This window comes from Lissotriton vulgaris, chromosome 7 (genome assembly GCF_964263255.1).
Source record: "Lissotriton vulgaris chromosome 7, aLisVul1.2, whole genome shotgun sequence".
In the NCBI taxonomy this organism is placed as follows: domain Eukaryota; kingdom Metazoa; phylum Chordata; class Amphibia; order Caudata; family Salamandridae; genus Lissotriton; species Lissotriton vulgaris.
Genome location: NC_141695.1, coordinates 1,128,627,683 through 1,128,634,370, shown reverse-complemented (window position 1 = coordinate 1,128,634,370; position 6,688 = coordinate 1,128,627,683). Strand labels below are relative to the sequence as shown.

Here is a 6,688-nt window from a genome sequence, read left to right as displayed (position 1 = left end):
TTTGGAAAACAGTTTAACTCTGGAAATGTTATTCAAAGAAAAAGGGAATACAGGAAAATGTAATTACATATCTGTACATGATAACTGAGACCCTGAGACCCTTCAAAGCTGATTTCTAAATGTAGTAATTTTTATGATTTTTATATATTATCTGATAAGGTTCCTGCGCTCATTCCCCTTGGTGCCAAGATAGTTCCTCCTCTGAAGTTAAACCCCAGGGATCTTAGTATCCAGGTCCATAATGTACCTGGACTCTAATTGCTGTAGTCTACGGATTCTGTCCCGGCCTCTGTTCGATGGCAAAACCTTATCAATTACAATAAATCGCAACAAGTTGTGATTACTTTTGTGGAATTCTTCTAAGTGTCTGGCCACCGGGGAAAGTGTATCTTTGTTTTGAACCACTCTCATATGTTTCAAAATGTGCTTCTTGGCAGCAAACATAGTACTGCCCACATATTTTTTAGCACATGGGCATATCAGAACATAAATACAATATGCTGAGAGATAGGTGATATGTTTGTCAATCAGCTTCTCAGTATCCATAACTGGATAATAGACCTTTTTGATGCTTTTGCGATGTTTACAGGCTTTGCATGACATGCAGGTAACGTTTTTAACCTTAGAAATATCACTATCACATAGTCTGTCCTTCAATGATTTAGCCTTTCTATATGTAATGTTGTGGTGTTCGCCTTCTACATCTTCCAGGGTAGATTCAGTTTTAAGTACCTTCCAATGCTTATTCAGGCGCTTCCGTACCTGCCAGGAACCTGAGTTGAATGTGGAGATCAATCTGATGACCTTCTAATCTTCCATTACGTTTTTCTCCTAGGGAACTAATAGTTCACTCTGTATGAAGTTTGCTGCTTTGACCTGGGCCTGTTTGATCACATTGTAATCATAACCTCGCTCCAGAAATCTTTTAGTCATACACTCTCATTCAGTGTCAAAGTCTGATTCCGTGCTACAATTTCTTTGGGCCCGGAGAAATTCCCCGTAAGGTATACTGTGGATCAGAGTACTTGGATGTCCACTTTCAGCCTGTAGAAGAGTATTACCTGCAGTTTCTTTCCGATACAATTTGAAGACTAACTTCTTGTCAGCTACTTCCACACACAGATCCAAAAACTCAATTCTTTGATCACTTATTGTGCCTTCAAATTTAATTTTGCTCTCATTAGCATTGAGTTAAAAAATGAATTCCTTGGCCTCATCAATCCTACCTTCCCATATGATGAAAAGGTCATCAATATACCACAGCCATAACTTAACAATGCTGCGGTATTGGCCCTGACTTCTGGACACCTGCTGCTCCCAGTCACCCATAAATAAATTGGCGTAACTGGGAGCAAAACAAGTGCCCATAGCCGTACCCTGCTTCTGTCTGTAGAGAACATCATTAAAAACAAAATAATTGTTTTCCAGACAAAACTGAATCATTTGCAATGACCATCTCATTATGATTTAAATATGAAATGGAACAAGAGCCCAGGAAATGTCTGCATGCCTGCACACCATCCGTGTGCCTAATTGACGTGTACAGGCTACAGAGATCCAAAGTGATCAGTAAAAATCCTTCTTGCCACTGCACATCCTGAATCTTCCTCAAAAAGTCTCTACTATCTTGTATATATGATGGTAGGGTTTCCACAAAAGGCCACAAAAAATAATCTATATACTTCGAGATATTCCCAAGGAGAGAACCCATCGAAGATACAATGGGTCTCCCCGGTGGTGCTGTTGCATGTTTTTGCAATTTGGGTTAAAAATAGAGAATCTCTTCCTAGAGATTGCAGTTCAACAAGAAGGAATATTCGTCCAATTCAAGGATACCTTGCAAATGCCATTCTTTTAGCATATTATGGAAAGTAATGTTACATTTGTCCACATCTTCCCTCGTTACCCGCTCATAACAATCATCACAATTCAGTTGACATAGCCCTTCTTGTATATAGTCATCGACATTTAAAACAACGTTTCAACCTTTATTTGACTTTTGGATAACAATATCACAATCTCCTTGTAATGATTTAACCGTCAGTCTCTGTTCTTTTCTTAAATTATCGTGGAATCATTTCTTCTTTTTTGCCACATTTTTCAAATCATTAATGACAAGTGTTTCAAATGTGTCAATACCACAAGGGGGCAACATGGGGTTAAAAACAGATTTAGGTTTAAATTCATTGGGGCAATTCCAATCCACTTTGTAACCCAAACTCTGAGCGGTTATGGGTACTACATCTCCATTATTTCCCTCTAACTCTTTAGGATCAATCAGGGTATTTATTTCATTGATAGTCTCAGTTACAGGCACACTATTTTTGACCCCGATTGCTTGCGAGGTACTTTTGACTTTAAGTTTATGCCACTTGTGTAACCGAAGCTTGCGAGTAAAGTAAAATAAATCAATTCTTTCTTGGGGATATGAAAAGGTAGATGTTGGGCAAAAGGAAATACCAAACTTTAAAACATCCAGTTCAACATTATTTAAACAATGTGAAGAAAGATTTACCACATTTTTGCAGTCAGTCATTTTCCATGTTTCTTTTGACCCCTTGTTTCTACTCCCACCAGGGTTGTTGTTGCTTTTTCACCATCCGTCCATCCTGGTTAGTTTGCAGATGGCAATGTTTCTCCTGTAGCTCTTGCTCTGCCTCGTCCTGTGAAGCCCCATCCTTTTCCACGACCTCTGTTTATCTGCCAATTTTGTTGGTTCGATGTTTTGTTCATCAATCTGAATTCCTCCACAAAATTTGTCGGTTTAATCGTCATTTTCCCTATTGACTGTAAACCATCCTCAGAAACGTCACTCTTGCTGACATCGCTTTCCGCTCCACCAGTAGCTGCCCTGAATGCCCTTTCACCTAATGTTAACAAATTACTGCTAAAGGAGAACACCCTTCCTGCTTGATAATCAATTTTGTCCCGTAAGAACTTCCTTTCTTTTTTGGCAATAATTTCCTCCTCATGCTTGTCTATTTTCTTGCGGTTCTCTTCCATTTTATTTTTCAAAAATGTCAGTGGATTCTTCCTTTTGTATCTCCTCCTTGAGTTCCGCAATCGCTTTGAGCAACACTGTTCTCTCTTTCCAGGCAAATTTAATTAATATGGAACACATCCGATTTGAGCAGACCATCAAATTTTCTGCCCATTCCTCCACTAGTTCGGGATCCGGATCCTCATAAGAAGGAACAATTAGGATTCTCCGTCCCTGTGGGACTCTTTTTTCCTCCTGATATTTCTCTAGGGTAATTGCATCCCACCACTTAGAGATTTCTTTTCTCATAAATTTCTCTAGCTTTTGGTATTTTTGATGTAAGGTGGTAGGTCCAGGTGTGTTGCTCTTAGTTTGTAATTGTTCAGCTGATTTGACAAAAAGGGTCTTAGCTCTCAATCTTCTATGTAATTCTGTATCATGATCCATAATAATGTCTTAATAATAACTGCTTAATATATGGTCAAATACTTTGACCCAATGTTCATATAAATCAATTTCTTCGCATATGTTTATTCATGACCACCAGCCGGTAGTCCCTTTGTAGGTGTCATTTTAAAGCCACAATGTTCTCAATGCCCGTGCGGCAGAGAAACACAGTGAAACAATGCGATACAATTCTTACAAAAGGAGTGTTCTACTTCGTAATAGAAACCGGCCTGCGCTGTAGTTCTACCGCTTGAAGTGACATCAAATGGGAGCGTTTGCAAACTTAGGCTCGGACAACTCGCAATCAGTGCGAAGGTTTACCTCACAATGCCACCTCCGACAAATACCAGTTAATTTCAGTCAACTCAGTGGGTGCAGGTATCCTCAGCCACGCTTCAGCAATAGTCTTCCCACACGAACTTCAGCGTTTCAGCGCTTCCAGATATTCCTCCAATTTGAGTATCGCGGGCAACCGGTTAATTTACATACAGTTCCACCTCTTTGAAAATGCCGGGACACAAGTGTGTTGGTGCACCCCAGGGTCCAAGGACACCCCGACATCCATTCAGTCTCACCATGCTCGAAAAAGCATGTGTGCACTCCTTTGAGATGAACACCGTCAATAAAATTGTGCTTTAAATGATTTATTAAAGCATAAGCCAAAAATACCATACGCGTTTCGGCGATAAACGCCTTGGTCACGGGTAACTTTATCAACACAAAAAATCCATAAATACACAAACATTTTACTTGACGTACAGCGTGATAGTGTAAACATAAAAAGTGGACTAATGTTACACAGAATCGTTGGCCATCTTGTAATGGTAATAGAAAAGGAAACATAATCATATTACATTTTCAACCTTTTGCATAATTATTGGAGAGCCATAGACCCTCCAAAAACATTACATTCGCCCAATCTATTACAATCCTACAGTATTCTCGTGGTACGATCATTCTATTTATAAGCTTTCCGCGATGGGCGGTACACATACATTATTGTAACCTCCCCTTCGAAATCAATAAAGGCAGGTCAACAAGAGATTTCAGCATGAAAAAAATTCCATTATTAACTTTTTGCTAGTGCGTACATATTTAATAACAAAAATTGCACAGATTATGCAATTTTGTTTTCTTTATAATTGGGTGATGCAAAAGTTGTCATCATCATGTTTTCTACCCCCAAACAAAAGATTGCACAATAACATTGGTCTGCAATCTCATTTCCCTCAAATACATGAGAATTATATATACACCCAAGTGGGTAAAAGTGATAAAGACCAAATATTAAGTCACAATATAGTGTATACAGATATATAAGACGTCCTGTCCACCAATTCCTTTCACGGCGGAACCCCAGGCATGGACCTACAAACTCCAGGAACAAAAATCACAAACTACCACACAGCATGTGTGGGTGAAGCAGTGCAAATTTATTTCAGCAGAAAATTATACCGTGACGCCTTTCACTCCCCGCTAAGAGCTTGATCACATGATGCGTCTCCATATTTTGACGTATTTAAAGTGTAAAATGTGCACAATCATCTGTAAAAACAGGCTAACCATGTTAAACAATATGAAAAAAAAACTATGGCACTTAATACGGGCAAATACTGACAAATAAGCAGTACCAATCCTGAATGAGAATGCAAGAAGCATTAAAGAGAGAAAAGGAGTACATAGTTTCATAGCAGCAATATTTAAAAAAACAGAACCATAATAAATACATAGTGCATAGAAATATATATTCTGAATCCATAAATCAAAACTCAAAATTGAAGGTTCATGATCTCTGCTGGAAATCGATACTCGGCAAGTGCCGGGAAAAAGCACCTAATACATTTCTCTCAATAAAGAATACAGAAAAAAGTTTAACGACCCTGGTATAAGAAATGCCAAAAACAAGGCAACATAAAATCACTGATCAGTCATGCAAAAGATTTCTGAAGATACATTAACCATCACAAATTGGTCAACTTAGCAGCAAATAATACCACAATAAAGTGCAAGTGCACAATTATACACAATTTATACTGCCTGCTCCAATATGAGAAACAGACTTCAGCGCGCTCGGGCTCGCTGTAAAGAGTTTTTATTGTGAACACAAACAACCAGGTAACGCGTTTCAACCGCAAAAGCGGTCTTTGTCAAACCAAAAGTTGCAGCCATTTTCTTGTGCTATTTATACCATCAACAAAGTTTCAACAACATTAAAGTGACAGTGCACCATTTTTAAATTAAAGTGGCATATGCAATCCCATTTTCGGGATAAAGTGACCTGTAGCTTGTGCAAATGAGCATTGTCATTAAAGTGCTATAATTGCACGAATTGTATAGCAAATATAAACAGCGCCAATTATTTTCAAATACATTAAAAATATAAAATGTATTTAAAATATCATTAACAAATTCATCATTAATTTTCCTCATTGAGGGCCAGTGCCCAATGGGGCATTGTGCTCAAAAGCCAAAATCTCGGGCCGAACACTCTAAATACATATTAAAGTGACATGTGCAATCTCAGTTTCTGATATAAAGTGACCTGTACCCTGTGCAAAGAGCTATAATTACGTATAACATATGACATTGAAAAACGACAAAAATAATTTACAATTACATTAAAACTTTGAAATGTATCTGAATTTCTCTTTAATTCATCAGTTGATGGCCAATGCCCTACCGGTTTATGCTCTAAAAACTCCTTCTCAGGCCAGACTTAGTGAGTGTCATAGTTATATTCAACCTAATTTTAAACAGCAGAAGGCAAGATGGCCGCCGACGGACCGTAGGAGGTAGCAGCTCCTGTACACTCTCCCGAGGTGAATGGTGAAATCGCTGAGAATGGAGTGAATTTTGGGAATATACTGCAACACCCAGCAGTGTGGAGAGCAGAGGAAGAAGGGGAGCGACTGGCTGTGCAAAGAAAGAAAGATAGCGGAAATCTAATATATGACAGGAGCATGATTAGAACTCTAACGAGTTGGGCTAATTTTGCGAAGTGGTCGGTACTACAAGTGTTTGCGGAATTGGATAAAGAACCACGGATTATTTGGCAGTTGCTAGGAGCATCGATAGAAGAGGCACTGCAACGAGCCCAGGGTACATGGCAAGCAAAAAGGCAGTACATGGCCTCGAAAACAGCGAGAGCAGCTAAGGACATGGTCAGGTCAGAGGAAGAGGATCCACTGACTAGCGAGACCGAGAATCCATCGGTGAAGCTGAGAGCGAAGACAAGACACAGAGCTCAGCTGAGAAGGGAGG

General features: G+C 39.1%; 1 pseudogene; it reads right to left on the bottom strand.

Annotated features, from left to right (window-relative positions):
• Nucleotides 1–742: 742 nt before the first annotated feature.
• LOC147703019 (uncharacterized) lies at nt 743–1,461 on the bottom strand (annotated as a pseudogene).
• Nucleotides 1,462–6,688: the final 5,227 nt, after the last annotated feature.